The sequence below is a fragment of the Leguminivora glycinivorella genome, chromosome 13 (genome assembly GCF_023078275.1).
Source record: "Leguminivora glycinivorella isolate SPB_JAAS2020 chromosome 13, LegGlyc_1.1, whole genome shotgun sequence".
NCBI classification, from domain to species: Eukaryota; Metazoa; Arthropoda; class Insecta; order Lepidoptera; family Tortricidae; genus Leguminivora; species Leguminivora glycinivorella.
The window spans coordinates 10,912,686-10,933,146 of NC_062983.1; the positions used below are offsets into that span (position 1 = coordinate 10,912,686).

At 34.3% G+C, this 20,461-nt stretch overlaps 1 long non-coding RNA gene across 2 annotated transcripts; it reads right to left on the reverse strand.

The window, feature by feature from the left end:
• Positions 1-2,209: 2,209 nt before the first annotated feature.
• LOC125232541 lies at positions 2,210-5,871 on the reverse strand. Of its 2 annotated transcripts, XR_007177757.1 has the most exons (5): positions 5,773-5,871; positions 5,520-5,665; positions 5,025-5,289; positions 4,156-4,358; positions 2,210-3,461 (listed from the first exon to the last, which is right to left on the reverse strand). It is a non-coding gene; the product is annotated as an uncharacterized LOC125232541 (long non-coding RNA). The 2 variants fall into 2 exon arrangements; XR_007177758.1 differs by lacking the exon at positions 5,773-5,871 and having other exon boundaries at positions 5,025-5,152; positions 5,520-5,762.
• Between the last annotated feature and the right edge of the window lie 14,590 nt (positions 5,872-20,461).

Genomic DNA, 20,461 nt, shown 5'->3' on the forward strand with positions numbered 1-20,461 from the left:
TCAAGGAGAATCATTGATATAAAAATAAGATTGTTCACAAAAGTTGAATCATTGACACTGGCCTCGAGATTGGCAGACTTTGGAATCATCATTCCAATTTCATAATATGGTTAGCGATAATGTTGTCTGGGAAATCAAACAATTCTAGCATTGACTAGTGAAACACGATGTCAAGCAATGGACCACTATACTCGGAACGTGGGAAATTGCACGCATATAGAATTTATACTTAGGGATCTTGGATAACTTTCGATGGCTAAGGCCGAACCAAAATATATATATGGGATGGCGTGTGAGTCTAGGGATTTGTCGTTCGAAAGGCTAGTTCAATGAAGTATTTGTCTTAGTATCAAAAGAAGGTCAATGAATAGGCCCAATAAAGGGTATCAAAATAGATATTCTGTTTCCTTGATAGACCAGGAGTAGGCAGAGCAGCTTCCATCCTGACGGTAGAGGACTTGGTTGCAGAAACATCCCAAAACATATAAAATTATACCGGGATTAAAGGGTCCTTGACTAATTATTTGGTATCTACTACTATGGTAGTACATTTTAAAATAGTGCAAAGACACTTTACATCAGTTTACTTTTGTTCTAAGGAACCCATTTGTTCAATGTTTGATAAAACATAAATTGAACCGGCAACCTGGTTTGTCCATATGCTCGAGCGAGGTCTTTATAATAGGCTATATTATATTATACACCTATTATTCCTACGTATAAGGGACTCGTGGGTCGGAAGCAATTAACCCCATTTTAAATAATGTCTTGTATATATTTTTAATATATTTCCTGTATTTATATTCCTTACACAATTTTACTTATCTCACACACTCTTATCTCAACGCACTAAATTCTTTCACAAATGTTGTTCACTCTGCTATTATACCTCAAGTGAATATATTACTGCCTTAGTTTTATCAACTTAAATTTAACCCTAATAGCAAGTTCCTAAAGGTAAAAAGAATTTGGATTGCTACGCACAACTACGGGGTCCTACCACTTACTAGACGATCACAGTATTTGTTTAATGGCCAATTTTTAATAGTGTACTGTTTTAATTAGGGCTAACAATTTGGACTTAAGTTAGGTAGTGTTAGGTTAATAAAGAGGGTAATTAATTAAGGGGTAGCGGGGTGTTACAAAGTGGAGACCGTGACTGTAGGATGTAATAGACCCTAAATATGTCCAATTGTTAGCATATTCAAGTGACATTTTGTCACAAAGTGTTGCTGTGAATGAGATATCCTTTTTAGGAACTTGCTATCCTTCATGCTGAAACTTTATTTTATTTTTGTATCATTCGTCTATCTTTATTAACCACTGCGTAATAGTCTAAGGGGCAATCAAGCTATTGATAGTTTTCTAAGATACGTTTCATTTTGAAGTATGTTTTGTAAGTTTAAGGTCACTAACCTGGATTTTCAAACAAAGTCACAATCCGATATTGAAACAGAAACTTTGCACTTTAGCACACAGTTCACTCACTTTAGACATAGCTGTGTAATTTTAAAACCATTGTAGGCTTATCACTTATCTAATTAGATTTTTATTTCACTTTTAAGTCACTATCGAAAGAATCAATGACAGGTTGTACTTCTAGCATAAACTTATAAACGTTACCCGTTACGAACTTAGGACGCGGCTTTATACGATAATTGGAATCGCGTGTGCACATGGTATTGTATGTAAACAATAACATAATTATCGATCAACAACGTGCGTACAGACTGATAAGAGATAACACGTGCAGAAAACTGTCATCGACTAGGGACACCGGGGATAGAAGAAAGTATTTGAGGCTATTGTAAAAATGTCAAACCAGCTGTCAATGAAACAATTCAATTGGAATGGCAAATTTAGAAAAGTTATTCGTTTTCTAGCTAATATTTATTCTGTTGCGATAATGAAGAGATTATAGCAAAAATAAAACCTCAATGGTATCGGTTATATTTATCTACTGGGAAAGTTTTGTACTAAAACAAATTAGTCGTTACTGAAAGCAATTACGCACAGATCGACTGTCTTGTGGTAATTTTGTGTCGAGGGTTCTTTAAAACGATATCATGGAAGATTATAAATACTGAGATACGTATAAATAAATTAAAAGGTTCTACATGTTTTATGATAAAGGAAACTTTTACTGTTTAGTGAATCAAGATTTTCCGTTCTGTTGGTTATAATATATCTGCCAGTCTCACTAAATTAAGTAGAAGTAAGCAAGGAAATACTGCTAGTATTTTAGGTACTTTGCTCTGTGGGCCTCTGTAGGAATTGATTTCTAACTAGATTTGGCATGTAGTATGTATGTATGTCATGTACAAGTTGCTAGTATTGGCATGTTCTTTTAAGAAACAGAATAAGCTAAATTAATGACAGTATGCGATACACAGACTTGATTAAGTACATTTTGTCAAAATCTATTCTTCATGTGTCAGTGTCGCATATCATGGTAAGAAATGTCACTTTGACAGCAAGAACACCATCATGTTCACTCTTACCTCACTATCTTCTCGCCCCTTTTTCGTGTTATCAACTGATTAGTGATAAGCTGTTATCAGCTACAGAAGAACTAGGAAATAAAATGATGATTGATCTAGACAAGCGTTAAGCTGTGAAATATTTATTTTAGCTGTGATTATACTGACAATAATCTTATGTTGTCAACAGGGCGACTCATTGATTTGATTTTGATTTATTTTTAAATAAAATTAACAATAGAATAAGTAATGGTATTCATAATCATAGGGAAACGAGTAGCAATTAGCACGTTTCATACTTACTAACAACTAAGGATTAGTTGTCTTCCACTGAAGTGTGAACAAATTATAATTACTTGAAAGAGACAAACATTCAAGTAGCTTATTGACAAAAATGTCAAGAACATACAATCTAGAATTTAAGCATAGTTCTTAAGTACTCAAGTAAGGAGTTAGGCACACCATTCATTAACCTCAGGCAAGCTTATAGCTAGGAATATTTTTATTGACAGTCAGTCTGAGTCATTATTTAAGATAGTATTCAAAGCTGTGTTAACATGAAATGATTCCCATCAGTGAACAGATTGCAGTAGCTATTGCATTTAATAATTAGGAATATGGTGAATCACACACTAGCAAAATTATGAAGGAAGGTGGTAAATGAAACACCCACAAAATGCTTTATTAGTAATATTGAAAAGGTGCACAAAAACAAAAAAAAACCCAGAGCATATTTGTTCATTTCGTTTCCATTAGACGGAAAAGCGCCACTCCATGCAGGAAAAATAGAATAGAGAAGTAACTTTTAGTTAGGATTATTCAGGCAACAATGGGAAAAAAGATATTATGTTCCTCTTCTCGATGACTTTTGAAATGTATCTTGATGTGAGACACGTTGAGTGATGATCATATTTGGTGTAGTCAGTATAGGTGTTAGAAGTGATTGTACAGGGAGAAGAATTTTCACTCTTTCATTGAAACCTGGAACAAAAATGAAGGGTAAATACATTTCAGTTAAAACATTTAGAATGCAATTCCACTATTGGATGTGCATTCCTTTTTTTATACATACAGGTCAACAAGTCATATAATGAATTGCATTGTTTGTCAGACATCTTCATGAAGTCGGCTTTTAATGATATTGTAATATTGTATTGTCATCCCACTTAATGAGCTTATAAAATTTCAGTTCAATAGGTAACTTGTAGCCTGTTATTATCTCTGAAGTAGTCTACAATATAACCCAAGGTTACAATAGGAAAGCATAATTGCCAAGAGCAAGCTTTTTAAAATATTTATCAGTAGATTGTGATTACACTAATTCTAGTATACTATAAAATAGAGTGAGGAAGTTGATCATAGGTTTCCTATATTTATGACTTAATTTGTCAGATTATCCGTCTGTCTGTGTTTTGATTTTTTGAATCAGTTATCAGTGGATGCAGCAGGTTAGCATAGATCAATTTGACTGGTTAGGTAGATAAGCTAGACTCAAGATTTTAGACTTAGTAGTAGTGTTTGTGCCAAATATAGTGCACAGTATAATAGTTTGAATGAACAAATGGAGTCAGTCTGTAATAGACTTACTATTATTAGAATCAGGAATAAGGGCAAACAATATTATTTACCCTAGAGTAAACCAAAGAATAATAAATAAATAAATAAAACATTTTACCATTGTGGATGTAGATCAGACATACAGGAACTGAGCCAGGTCAGCCTGGGAGTCATTCTGTTGCAAGTGAATGTGTTTCGAGCACACACACATACACAAGTTGCTCAGTCAAAGGGGCATGCCAATGGAGTTCCAATTTGTACACAGCCGGGGAAGGGGCAGGACGTTGATCCTAGTATAATGGCAGCATTGTTCAGCATGCTCTGGAAAATTTAAGAAAATATTTATTAATTAAGTAGGAAATAAGTCCTAGTTATAAGCATAAGTTATAAGAATAAGATTGGTAGAGATTTTATAACTAAATAGGTATTTGATCATTTTATTAATTAGGGTTTATTTTAATTACGGGATAAATTTCAATTTTATCATACAATACATTATCGAAATAAAGTTTAGTCAAACCAAAGTGAAATAATTGACTTAACAACATAAAAGGTAAATAAATAATAAAAATTGAAGGGGCATTTTTGTACAGGCCTACTTGATTACAAACTAAGCATGATTCTTATTATTGACATTCGGTAATGCTTACATTCTTCATTTATACAATTTTGGCTTAAAACCAACATTGCTTGGTCATACTTTATTATTCCGGCTCATGGAAGCATGGAGTCTGTTTGACAGCTAATTCCAGGATTTGGCGTAGGCACTAATTTTCAATAGGTCTTATTGAAATTAGTCTGGTTTCCTCACGATGATTTCCTTCACTCAAAAGCAACTGGCAAATATCAGATGACAGTTCTCAAGTATTTATCGGTATGATTTGCGGTTCGAACCCGTATCTTATAATTCAAAGCATACAAATAATTATCACTAGGTGAGATTAGTTAACAGATTACAGAATCATTAGACATTAAAGTGTAACTTACATATTACATAGCAGTACAGGTGATGCAAGCCGTGATCGTCGGTGCCTTGTCTACTCATGGAAGCGGTCCGTCGAAAATGAGCTGCGAGTTCCCAGGTTTGAGCTGCTGGAGTGAGGTCACGAGGGTTGCTGAAGATAGGAAGGCGTGGCGTGAGTTTGTGAAGGCCCTTTGCATCTCTGGGGTGCCTTAAGACACCCACACATAACTGGTAAGGTAGTACAGTGGCATTGGGGTTTAACTCCAAGGGGCATCTAGCACCCAATACCTGAAACATGTCAATAGGCAGACATTAGAAATAGGAAGTTGTAGGCTTACTAATACTCCTCATCTCTAAGACCAGAATTAGGATGTTATTTTAGTGCGCCATAGGAATTAGATAACCTCTCTATTGAAAATCATTTCGTTATTTTAGTATGTCAAGATTTTAAACTAAACTATAAACTGCTTTGTGATGGACAAGTTAAATTTCGAATAATTAAATAGGTTATTACTTACGGCGAAAACTTGGCTCAATTCCATTGAGGTATCATCAAATCATCATGAAAGAAAACCACGTAGTTCCACTGGCGTCATGGGGTCATTTTATTATTGTAGCTAAAGGTTCGGTTTGTTTCATTATTGTTCATGATGTTTTCCATAATCTAAAACCAAACAAGCATTTATTTATTACATTCGTTATACACATTTTGTGTTGTATTTACCACATTACTAACAACATATATCATTACTTAGTTAATGTATTACTCACTTTTTTATGATTTATAACAAATACAAGCCAGCAGGTAGATAAATTACGTAATTTTCAGTTCCAAATAATGCATGTACGTCTGAACGGCATCCATTTTTCTTTTATTTCTGTCTGACTGACAGTAATGACGTGGCAATGACGTCAGCATAGCAAATGTTGCCATAGAAAAATCAATAAAACCGGCCAAGTGCGAGTCGGGCTCGCGCACAAAGGGTTCCGTAGCAGCAAATATAATAAACCAATAACTTAACCAAAATTACAGTTAAATCAACCTATCTCAAAAACTATAAGAGATACTTTGATCAAACCAAAAATCGTTGAAAGAGTTAATTAGCATGCATCACCTCTATTTTTTTTAGAATTTTATACCCCGTAGTTATAAAAATAGAGGGGGGGGGACATACTTTTTACGACTTTGAGAGCTGATATCTCAAAAACCGTTCACTTTAAGAAAAATGTTTTTTAGAAAACTTTATATCATTTTAAAAGACCTTTCCATTGATACCCCACACGGGTATGTACATCGAAAAAAAATTTTCATCCCTCAGTTACATGTATGGGGGCCCCACCCCCAATTCTTTTTTTTTACTATTTAGTGTCATAATTTTGTAGCGGTTCATACAACACATATTCCCATCAAATTTCATCACTGTAGTACTTATAGTTTCCGAGTAAATCGGCTGTGACAGACGGACAGACGGACAGACGGACAGACGGACAGACGGACATGACGAAACTATAAGGGTTCCGTTTTTGCCATTTTGGCTACGGAACCCTAAAAAGGGCTCTATAGATCATAAGACATTTGACGGACCGGATGCGACTAAAATTTATCCAGTATGAATGGGGCTCTGCAGACTATGTGGAACGAATTGTAGAATAATAAAATAGAGACAGTGATTTGACGTTTACATTCAATCTTAATGCTTTTTTTTTATATAAATATGAAATAAATAAATAAATATTGGGGACATCTACACAGTTCAACTGAACCCCAAACTAAGCAAATTTTGTGCTGTGGGTGCTAAGCGACGATATACCTACTTAAATAGATAAATACTTATGTACATGGAAAACATCTATGACTCATATACATATATTCTGTGGAATTTTATTAAGGAGAAAAATATTATTAACGTCAAACTTTGTTTAGACATTTAGTATACTCCGACAAATCTAAAGGTCAGTTGAAAAACACCAAATTTCAAACTTTCTATGTTTGCTAAATAACGGATCGTAGAACCATATACTAGTTAAAAAATAAGATGAATAGGTAGTGCATAATAGTGTAGTAATTACTAGCTTTTGCCCGCGGCTTCGCTCGTATCCTGTTCGAAACGCCATTCTTTTTCTTAGGTCAGTATGTAGGTATGTGTGTATGTTAGTACTTAACGATATTATTAGAAGATAGGTTACCTATATTACAGTGTTAGTAGACGTTATCAAAGCAGTTAGGCGTAAGTGCATTTTCGCATTGTCCGGTCCGATGTCGGATGTCGGACCGATGTCCCATGCATTGCAGGCGCCATCTTGGATTTTTAATAACACGCTTTTAGGTCGTTGTGTATGTGACTATGTATGTAATGGAATCTAGGGGAGCTAATTTAACCATCTTCCAGGAGTCGTAGCGTAATGAAAATTGGCAGCTGTATGTAGTTCCAATGACATTGCAAAAATATGGTACTGTTGAGTTGGTCTGATGATGGAGCCAGAAGATACGAACTGGAACTACAGGATGGAACGTCGTATCATAGCTGTTTTTGGGTTTCTTAGAAAAGTCTTGTAATAAACTTTGACTACGATTAGGTTTCAAGGTCTGATGAAGGAGCCGGAAGATACGAACTGGAACTACATGATGGAACATCGTATCATAGCTGTTTTTGGGTTTCTTAGAAAAGTATTGTAATAAACTTTGACTATGATTAGGTTTCATGGTCTGATGATGAAGCTCGGAAATAGGGATGGCTTGAGCGATCCAAAATTTGTTTTGGCTGTTACATGCACTTATGTAAAAGTGTGTTTTTCTAGTGTTTTTTTAAACTATAAATTTGTTTCCATTGAAATCTTTTCGGTTTCCGATGTCGGATCGGATAGTGTGAAAACGGACTAACAAGTTATTTGTATTATTTTTCCTACTTACAAAAGTAGAATTCATAGCGGTATTGCGTATCTTATTCCATAATTTAACTTTGCGTCTTGAATTATAGGTTAACAAAATGTATGTACATATAATATTTTGTAGTTTTGCCTACAATTTTGCGTGCTTACGGTTGTATAGGGTCAATACGAAAGTTAAATGTAAGTCGTGTTTACGTAGGCTGATTCGTAAAGTAAAGGAATAACATAGATAAGTACTTATGACATAAGTATATATTTTAACGTTTGATTAATTAAAAAGTTGAAATAGAAAAAAAAGAGAGCTATTAAATTATAACATCATACATTTTTGTACTGTCATTATCTAAGTGGGCTTGCAGGTATGACAGAAACAGTAAAAATGAGCGTATGAGGAAGGATGAAATTTGAATGAGTAGTATGAGAGTCACATAAAAGAAAGAAGAGAGGTTTAGCTATATGAATGGGTGGAGTTCAATTGAAGGGTTTCCTCATGTTTGCAAGTCTGAATAGTGACGGCAGTTATTGGAATTTTAAAATGGGGAAAGGGTTACACAAACTTGTTACCACGAGAGTTAGGTGTTAGGATAAATAATTTATACCTTTTACAGGTACATTCTTTTGGTAACAACATACTCTACATGCCGCTAATAAACGAACTAAACACACACCCTGTGTCTTTATGGGATAAATCAGATAATTTTGTTTGTCACAAAAGGTGACTTAACATTATCAATAAGATTGAAATATTGATCGTCTGATTACTCTTATAAATATACATAGGACATATGCCGAGAAAGGAGGAAAATTATTGACTAGTATTGAGTTGTGGACTGGTTTTTCGAACTATGGGGAGAACAATTGTCGGTGGTTACCTGTTTTAATAAATATTTCCTATGATTTGAACCGAGGACTGTGTGGTCCGTTACAATAGTTGGTAGTAAGTAGGTACTAATCTGGCATCATAGTTTATTAATTAGTTTTACCAAATACAACAGGGTGAAAATAACGTGAGTCACGGCTTCATCTATATAAGTGTCTGGAAAGTAACACTTTTTTAGGGAAAGATTATCACTTTTTTTATTTTTTTTTTTATTTATTCTATATTAAAAATCTTACATTTGTTCATACACCAGAGTGCCATGAAACCCTATCAGGTTTGTGTTGACACTTGAACTTGCGTCGTGAATAAATCGAACATCCTTTAAAATCGTGACTCATGTTACTCTTGCTTCGCATTGACCCAATAGGTAGAAAGTTATATTTGCAAAAATACCCAGACGAACGTGTAGCGGTAGGAGTTTGTGAAACATACAAATATGATTTATGAAGTCAATTATAATTTACAAACATTTAATATTAAAGGAAACCTACTCACGTACAAGATCTAACTACGCTTCTGTCGGTGGTTACCTGAGAAATTGAAAGGCTTTTTCATTCTAGTAAAGAGATTTTTGTAGGTTCATAATATCTGGGCAATGTAGATAGCGGGTTACCTAATCGTGCAATGTGATTAAACTACCCATATGAGGATGCAAAGATTTTACCATTAGGGTACATTTGATTCACAACCAAATGCTTTATTGGAATGGGAATTCTGGCTGGTGGCAATTTGACTCATGTGTCTGGATAACCAATAAGTTCATAATTCGTGCTGGATCAGTGAGGTTCTTTTGAGTATTGGTCACTTTTACTCACCACATTGACGAAAGGGGAAATTGAAAATTTCAATAACTGAATTATTTTGTTGGTTATTTTCGTTTGACACAAAGATGTTATCTTGAATCAAACGAAAATAAAAGGGGCAGTTGTAACGGACCACACAGTCCTCGGTTCAAATCATAGGAAATATTTATTAAAACACCCTTATTTAGGTATAATTATAGTAAACAATTTTAATAACTTATATTAGAAGTAAACGTCTAATAGTATGAAAAAATAATAATTATTCTCGGAATTCAAACGTACATAATTTACAAAGATCAACATTCCTAAAACTGTTGCCAAAAGCGTTATTATCGAGGAAAGCAGTAAATCGGGATAAAAATATTAAAGTTAGCGTAATTTACAAAATCAAACATTCTTTAAACTATTGCCGTAAGCGTTGTTATCGAGGAAAGCGGTCAGCCTTGACGAAAATAACAAAGATGGCGTCCCTCACTATTGACTTATTGAGAGGAATAGGAGAAAGGAAAACTTTGGACGAAAGATGCGTAACGCGTGCGCGGATAGGATATAAAAGGCAGAGCAAAATGGGAGGGTGGAGCAGTATTAGTTGTACGGGCTTAGTAAGAGGAAGTCAGTTACTGTGATTTTGATTGAAGCATTTAATTAGAAATAATTAGAGTGAGAAGGAGTTTATATTGGTAAAGTATAGTGAAGGAGAGCAAGTAAGTGATAAAATTTAATTATTTAATTGTGTGTTAAAATTGATTATGGTACTTATTCATTTCATTTAAACGGGATATTCATGAATGTTATATTTATGTGGTGATTATTTTAAGTTGTTCAAATTTCAATTTATTTATTGCATACAATTATCACTAACGGTTAATTTGGAATATTATTAATTAAAATTAGGATCTGAGTATTTCTAATATGACTACTACATGTAACAAAATAGATACATAAAATATTACACATATTTACTTTATGTACATACACATTCTATTAGCTAGAATCTCTTTGGGTGATTGTAACAAAATAGATACATAAAATATTACACATATTTACTTTATGTACATACACATTCTATTAGCTAGAATCTCTTTGGGTGATTAGAAGGATTTTCCCACTATTATCTCATCCTTAAGTAAGATAATTTTGCTATTTCAATGAAAGTAGGATTAATAACTTTATTTATTGTTCATAACATGTAAACTTTATTAGAGTTAAAGGATAACTTGTGGGAATTAATACTAATACTAAATACTAGGGAGGCATAGGACATCTATGGATGTTAGGATCCTGTCGCTATCAAGGAGAATCATTGATATAAAAATAAGATTGTTCACAAAAGTTGAATCATTGACACTGGCCTCGAGATTGGCAGACTTTGGAATCATCATTCCAATTTCATAATATGGTTAGCGATAATGTTGTCTGGGAAATCAAACAATTCTAGCATTGACTAGTGAAACACGATGTCAAGCAATGGACCACTATACTCGGAACGTGGGAAATTGCACGCATATAGAATTTATACTTAGGGATCTTGGACAACTTTCGATGGCTAAGGCCGAACCAAAATATATATATGGGATGGCGTGTGAGTCTAGGGATTTGTCGTTCGAAAGGCTAGTTCAATGAAGTATTTGTCTTAGTATCAAAAGAAGGTCAATGAATAGGCCCAATAAAGGGTATCAAAATAGATATTCTCGTCCCCTTACTGCAAATACCGACTATGTGCAAAAAAGTGATTTTGAGATAATGCGATTTTAATGTTTGAAGGTACGATTTCATATGAAAACATGAAAAAAATTACTATTTGTATACAGCATTCTACAGCCCGTATTGTGTTGTTTAATACTTAATCGTAAACAATATCCAGGCTTGATTTGATTGCCGATAAAACTACGATTTAAAAAAAATAGTAGCAAACTTAGTTGGTTTTTCCTGTAGAAATAAAAATTTGTATATTTCTCTTATTAATACATATAAAGCAGTGTTTCCCTTTGATTAAGCTTTGCTTTTAATACACTTTACTTATGATTTGCAAAAAAAGAAAAAATATACAAAAGTTTTGAACTTATTTCAAAATATATTAAATATTCTCAATGACATAGGCGGTTTTAGTTGCAGGAAATATAGCTGCTCTAATTTTATGTTACAAAACTTCACTTATCATTGTTAATTTAACTGGTACATTTGTAATTAAAAGTTTTTTAACATTACTAACCATTAATAATACTTTATTTATGGTTTTGAAGAGTTATTCTCAAAAAAAAAATTTTGAAAAAAATCCTCTTCAACCGGTTTTAGGAGATTTTTCACAAAATACTTTAACCGATTTCAGTAAAATTTAACAAGAAGTAACGCAATAGCATTCCCTTGAAATCACAAAAAGAATTTTACAAATCGGTTAATGCGTTTTTGGGTAATAGCATAATATGCATAGGTACTTACTACATACTAGTTCACTGTCTCAGCAATCCGAAGTCCGCCATAATTTATGTTCGAAATTTCACTATCTACACTGTTACATTTAGTATAGGTAAATAGTTTTTGTACGCTCAATAACCTGAAGTAATAGTTTATTTAAAGTTTTGTAGTATTTACGCCAAAGTCACTAAAATGTAGGCGTAGATGAGGTAATAAGTAAGAAAAAGTAATGTGTAACGGTAATTACATAGGTTTCTGGGGCGATTTAAAGCAATCATGTTTGCAATATTCTTACGCCCCCAGTTACATGCAGTGTTTTTCATCACACTTGCAATAAAAAGATAAAAAAGTATTTATGGTAGTCCAAAATACAAATTTAAACACTCTTTTGGGAAAAAGTTTTTCTTTTACTCCTGATACGCCTTCGTGCGATTGCACACTTACTGCGCAAGAGTGATAAAAAGTTATTAAACAACATCTTCATCGCTGGTGGAATTGGATACAAACACGTCCGTAACACGGCTGACAATGCTAGACTAACTAGGTATTAAGTGATTGGAAGCACTCATGGTACTATTTAGTTACGATACCTTTGTCAAAAAGTCTGCGTAAGTCCATTTTCTTGAACGCAGAGATAGCTAGTTGTTTATCGAGCTTTAGACCGAGATAGAAATATGATATGATACATTAAGAGGTTTGAGGTGGTTCTACTGAACTGGAGTTTAATTTGTGGCGTTGATTTTCTTGCCTTGTGCTACGTCCAGATCTCGACATGAACTTAAGCCTAGTGCCCACTAAGCTCGCCGAGTCGAATCTCATTAATTCGCCTTCTGCATTTCTTATGAAACTACGTCCATTAGCGACGCGTCGAATCGGATTCATCGTTCATTGTAAATGTATGCAGGGCTCGATTCGACGTGCCTCGACTCCACCTAAGTGTCCTCAAGACTTTATTTAGCCTTTGTGACAGAGATTTAATACCTAAAGGGTACCATGAGTGGTTTCAACCACTTAATACTGCAGTTGGTGAAGTGGTACACAGTTGTGACATCTGAAGTCTACTCGTACCGTAGGTATGCTAGTAAGTAAAGTAAAGTAAAGTTTATTCATTGTTAACTGTGTACATAAGATGGTATGATATACAGGAAATACAGTATCAACAGTGCCCATTTCGAGCGTACAATATTCTTAAAAACTACTGACTATATTAGCTTACTGGCTAACTTATAATTATTACCCGGTATATTTCAGAAAAAACTCATTTAGTTTGTAGAACATCGTATGAAAAACGAAGCTTTATTTAAGACAAACAATGGGTTATAATTATGTATAAAGAAGAGAAATATGCAAACATTTATTTCTACAGGAAAAACCAACTAAGTAGGTATTCGACTGTTTCATTAAATCGTATTTGATCGTCAACTAAATACATTCTGAATATATATACGACAAAGTAGTAAACAAAAAAATATAGGGTTTAAAATGCCATACACATAACGTAAATTTCTTCATGTTTTCATATAAAACGTGCCTTCAAACTTTCAAACCGCATTATCTCAAAATCGCCTATTTACACATAGTCGGTATTTGCAGTAATAGACCGTTATCCTTTCCTTCGTCACACCACATGCAAAACTAATTATAGTCCCTATACAACTTTTTGGTAGAATGAAATTGCTGATGTTTGTAAACAAACATCTTCTGGAAAAACATCTTAAAGACATTTGGTGTATTTAGCCTGGCTTAAAATAAAGAATTTTGTTGATAGTTTTATTTGCAAAAATCAAATATGTACACATTAAACTTTTTTGTAGAACATAAGATGGCTACTTTAACAAAATGTTTAAATGCAAAAAAACACTATACACCATTAAAAGGTTCTACTTGGCGGATAAAGCATAAAAGTTTATATTAAATATTCATATTACATTCTGGCAGTTTATAATGCAACAAATTGACCATTAAGTAACTTTATGCGGAAGCTATCTTTTGAATGCAGCGTCGTATCAATACATGGGTTTTAACATATTGTAGCCCTTGAAAACCTTATTCTATAGGTGCTAAAAACTCGATTTCGTCAAAAAGTCACTTAGTCGGTATTTGCATTAATGGGACGTTCTGTTTCCTTGATAGACCAGGAGTAGGCAGAGCAGCTTCCATCCTGACGGTAGAGGACTTGGTTGCAGAAACATCCCAAAACATATAAAATTATACCGGGATTAAAGGGTCCTTGACTAATTATTTGGTATCTACTACTATGGTAGTACATTTTAAAATAGTGCAAAGACACTTTACATCAGTTTACTTTTGTTCTAAGGAACCCATTTGTTCAATGTTTGATAAAACATAAATTGAACCGGCAACCTGGTTTGTCCATATGCTCGAGCGAGGTCTTTATAATAGGCTATATTATATTATACACCTATTATTCCTACGTATAAGGGACTCGTGGGTCGGAAGCAATTAACCCCATTTTAAATAATGTCTTGTATATATTTTTAATATATTTCCTGTATTTATATTCCTTACACAATTTTACTTATCTCACACACTCTTATCTCAACGCACTAAATTCTTTCACAAATGTTGTTCACTCTGCTATTATACCTCAAGTGAATATATTACTGCCTTAGTTTTATCAACTTAAATTTAACCCTAATAGCAAGTTCCTAAAGGTAAAAAGAATTTGGATTGCTACGCACAACTACGGGGTCCTACCACTTACTAGACGATCACAGTATTTGTTTAATGGCCAATTTTTAATAGTGTACTGTTTTAATTAGGGCTAACAATTTGGACTTAAGTTAGGTAGTGTTAGGTTAATAAAGAGGGTAATTAATTAAGGGGTAGCGGGGTGTTACACTATGCAGGCAAGTATAGTCGCGCGATAAATGATAAAACATCTGGCTGGGACTATTTGTAAGTGCGATAGGGACGGCCAGATGTTTTATCGTTTATCGTTTATCGCGTGACCATAATTGCCTGCCAGGGTACGTAGCCGAATGGCAGAAACGCTCACGAAACGAACGGTCGTAGATCTCTATCGCTCGTGCGTATTGGCGCGACAGAGCCAGACTACCTTTCGCGGCGTTTCGTTTTTGTTTCGTGTCGCAGAAATGCCATTCGGCTGGTGCCGTAGGTTTTCGACTTTATTCCAATCGCCATTGAAACGGTGATTTCTGTACGAATTAATGATTATATTGACGAAATAAAATAATGTATTGTTATTTTTATTATCAATAGGACTTTTTTGGGATACCCCCATTTGCCAGAATTTCATTTGCCATAATTTTATTTGCCATCCTATTCAACAATCATAATTTTGTTTCTCATAACATCTTATGCCATAATCATTGTTTACTATATTAATCTAGTGCCAGAAACTTTGTTTCCCATAAAGTCAGTTTCCATAATTTCATTTGTCAGAATCATCGAAATCCGTAATTACCACATTCCATACCATCATTTGTCATACAAATTAGCGTCCAGAAAAGTCAATTTCCATAATGTACTTTGGCAGAATCGAAAACTACTATAATAGGTACTAGAAGGACTAGAGAATGAAACTGGTATCAGAAAGTAGGTTAGGTTAGGTTAGAACTGACCCCTGGAAAATGAAACTGCTATCAGAAAGTAGGTTAGGTTAGGTTAGAACTGTGAACCTCTGGAAAAGGAAACTGCTTGAAAAGTAGGTTAGGTTAGGTTAGAACTGTGACCCCCGGAAAATGAAAATACTATCAGACAGTAGGTTAGGTTAGGTTAGAACTGCGACCCCTGGAAAATGAAACTGCTATCAGAAAGTAGGTTAGGTTAGCTTAGAACTGTGACCCCTGGAAAATGAAACTGCTATCAGAGACTTTTTTTCACCAATCGACAAGGCTTTTAGTACAATTGGATGCAAACGGTCATTATTTTCGTTTAGCTAACAAGGGTTCCGTAATTAATTCAAGGGTTCAATTAGAAAGCTTATAAAAGAGAATCGGATCGACTCTAATGTAAAGGAATTAATGAGTTTTAGAAAAAAATACGGACCTCGAGAACAACTGTTGCATTACAAACAGTAAAGAAAATTATTACAAATACAAATTGTAAAATTTGAATGGGAAATTGTAATGGCTTTCTTTTTCAATTCGGACTTTAATATACTTCAAATATTAGATCAAGATATACTTTGAACCGGATATCACGATTAAGGTACAGCGAGGCAATTTCGACTGGGGGACAAATGCAACTGATCCATTATTCCCATGTTTTACAATATTTGCATTATTATTTAGAGTGTCCACTGGTTGGATATATATATATATCAAATCACAATGTAAACAATGTGTGTGATAAGTATGTAAAGTGTAAGGTACAGCAGGGCAAATCTCGACTGGGGGGCAATTGTAACCAATCCATATTTTCCATTATTATATATATATATATATACTAGCTTTTCCCCGCGGCTTCGCACGCGTTAGAAAGAGACAAAAATAGGTAGCCTATGTCATTCTCTATCCCTTCAACTACCTCCACTTAAAAATCACGTCAATTCGTCGCTCCGTTTTGCCGTGAAAGACGGACAAACAAACAGACACACACACTTTCCCATTTATAATATTAGTATGGATATAGCACGTGTTTTCAGTGGGTACATGTGGAACTCAACTTAATAGTGTAATAATGGAAAATATGGATTGGTTACAATTGCCCCCCAGTCGAGATTTGCCCTGCTGTACCTTACACTTTACATACTTATCACACGCATTGTTTACATTGTGTTTAACTTTCTCTCCTTTGTAGAATTTGGACGGCTGTATTTTTAAGTTACGCACTATTATATGACGACCGGTCTGGCGCAGTCGGTAGTGACCCTGCCTGCTGCGCCGCGGTCCCGGGTTCGAATCCCGGTAAGGGCATTTATTTGTGTGATGAGCACAGATATTTGTTCCTGAGTCATGGATGTTTTCTACGTATATAAGTATTTATAAATATTATATATTATATATATCGTTGTCTGAGTACCCACAACACAAGCCTTCTTGAGCTTACCGTGGGCCTCAGTCAATCTGTGTAAGAATGTCCTATAATATTTATTTATTATTTATTTATTTATTTATATGTATTATGTGGTTAGGCGGGTCAATTTATAATGGCGGGTAATATAAAGTTTGATTTGCTCAATGCCCCAGTCAAAGAATATCATAGAATTTTTCCTATACAAATGGCACTTATAAAATCGACCTAAAATATTAAGGGTCCTATTACAACTTTAACTTGAAAATAATGAGCCTACAATACCTACTTACAATAAAAAAGAACAAATGCCAAAGCGATAAAAAACCAAAACAATAAAAAAGAGTCATGAAAACGATCATAAAGTTGATGTAAGAAGTCTTTCAATTTGCCTTTTATTGATACTAACAATTGTGAAGTTTGATTAAATTCGAAAATAAAAGTTTATTTACTTCGGTAACTTTTATTTTCTTAAAAGAGGTTATTTTAAGTAAAGTTAGTCTAGTCATACATAAATCATTTTATGTTCTTTTTATAATATACATTATAATGTATAAATCGTGTACCTATATCAAACTATCCTGTAATAAAAACTTTCACAGTAATGTTTAATTCATTTTGCTTTGATTTCATAATAATATTGCACGAAACTTCTATTTTTTTTTCGGGCACCTATACACAAGCACGGCTGTCCAAAATCAAAACCTAGCAAGGGACATTTTTTGTCAAAATACGTTTTTTTAATCAATCAGCCTCAAATTTTGAGCTGCGTCTAATGCAAAAACACCAGTATTTCTATCTCAATTAGAATCAAAGTTACTAAACCCTCTAAACCTAGCAAGTGCATATCTTACATGCAAATATCAAAACCAAATAAATACAAACCTTATCAAAATCAAAATCCTAGTAAGTAACATTTTCAAGTCCAAAAACCTAGTAAGTGCATGCTATACTAGGTTTCTGAGTTTGTAAACGGAACATACTAGGTTTTTGAATATGGAATTGTCCCATACTAGGTTTTAAATTTAAAAAATTGCCGAAGGGTTGAACAAGGAATTCAAATATAACAATAAATAAAACATAGCAAGTCAGTAATGAGTGAAGTTTGAATTCAAACGGTCGCCGTTCCCGCGCCCCCGCCCGCGTTTGTTCCGTTCGGGATCCGAATTTAGGGAACGAGTTTCAATTTAACCAGGGTGCGTAGCCGAATGGCACTAACGCTCACGAAACGCTCACGAAACGAAACGCTAGTAGATATCTATCTCTATCGCTCGTGCGTATTGGCGCGACAGAGCCGGACAAACTGGCGCGGCGTTTCGTTTTCGTTTGGCGTCGGAGAAATGCCATTCGGCTACGCACGCTGGCCCCGTAGCCGAATGGCATTCCTCCGACGCCAAACGAAACCGATACGCCGCTGGCTCTGTCGCGCCAATACGCAAGCGCGATAGAGATAGATATCTACTAGCGCTTCGTTTCGTGAGCGTTTCGTGAGCGATTGTGCCATTCGGCTAGCCACCCTGAAGTTTCTAGTTTGTCGTACTTTGCGCTGCTGCGCGGACGCATGATGAATAAAAGTGATCGATGGAGACAAATTTTAGCAGCTGCTTTTAGATAGTCATTCTCATTATGTTCGTTGTTTTAGCCCGTGATATTATACTTATTTAATATTGTGTGTGGCGATCGCAAAAGTGTTTGTGGTGCTGAATTGTGGTTTTTTTTTGTGATGTTTTAATGGGGCTTGGATCGAGGTATTAACATTCGGAATGCTTTTTAACATTATTTTTGCGATCTATTTTACGTAGGTACCTACTTAACCTACTTATATATATCTGACGATGGGAGCAACTTAAAATAGTTCTAACAATTATGCCTTTCCAATCTACCTAAAGGAATGCCAGTAAGTAGTACCTAGTGCTTGTAACAGGTTGTTGATGTGCAGTATATGGCGTGTGTTACATATGAAACTATCGTATTATAAAAAGAACACTCTAGTTGCAAAATTAGTGCCTTTAATGCCAGAAACAAGGCGTGATTTTTGGAGTCGATTGCCAATTAATGACCTTTCGGATGATCTTTAAACTGGAGGCGAATAGGCTACTAGACTCATATCTAATTTGGCGCAATAAATAATTGTCTTCTGTAATATTTTGGGTACCTATTAAATGTGTACGATGTCTACGTATTTTTAATTCAAAAATTTGAATAAATTTTTTTGGCCACCGAAAACTCTGTCGGCCGTGTAGTGACCTCATAGAATTCATGTCAAATCAATCGCTGACATTACATAATACCTTTATGCCTCGTACTTAAATTGTCAGAAAGTGTTGTTTTCGCACTGAATTACTTCATTTACAGAAAATTTATAGATGACATGGCTGATGTTGTTTTTGCCTGAAATATTACGTAAACGTATTCTTTAAAAATATTTTTTTGCGGTTTATAAGCCATAATAAAATATAGTGATATTTTTTTCCGTTAATTGGATAGTAAGTAATGCTATAAGACAAACTATAAAAAGGGTCAAGTAGCCTATTGTTTACCCGATGACTGATTTTTGTTTTATGCATAAAATTTAATTAATTGTCTAATAATGTTAGATAGATAGATAGATAGATAGATCTTTATTGTTCAACCGTGTTACACAGGTGTTAATTCATTACATTAGTAGGTTACAACGGTGACCCAATTCGGGTATACAATTATCACTTAAAGCTAAAAAACTATACTAGGTATACATTATTAGCAATCATGTCATGGCGAATCATAATTATCAGTCATATCTTTCAAAGAAGTCTTTTAAGGTATAAAATTCATTGTTAATTAACCATTTCTTTAAACTAGGGATAAATTTGGAGTCCTCTAACATTTTTAATTCATCTGGCAGCTGATTAAAAACTCGAATGGCAGAGATGTATGTGCTTTTGTCAAAGATTTTATTATTGACTTGAGGCAGTTTTAAATCATACTTATATTGAGAGCGGAGGTTGTCACGGAGGGAAGCTAATGTTATGAAATAATTCTTGTTGCTCTTCAGAAATTTACAAAGCTCGTATATATATATGCCAGTTAGGGTTAGAAAACCTTTCTCCTTGAAAACATTTCTTAATGAGTGTCTATAATGAATGTTGCCTTTTGTTATTATGATCCCATCAAACGAATATTATAATGTGATCAGACACAAAACGACATTTTGATATTTGCTAGTCCCTTTTCGGTGAAGGAAAAAACGTGAGGAAACCGGACTAAGTCCAATAAGGCCTACTTACCCTTCGGGTTGGAAAGTAAGATGGCAGCCGCATTTGTAAAAACTAGTTCCTACGCCAAATCTTGCGATTATTTGTCAAAGTGGACCTCAGGCTCTTATGAGCCGTGGCAAATGCTGGGATAATGCGAAAATTAACCATTTAAAATACTTAGTAAGACCACTTGCTAGCTTTTTGTTTTGTAATTGACGAAACAATACTATTATTTTTTT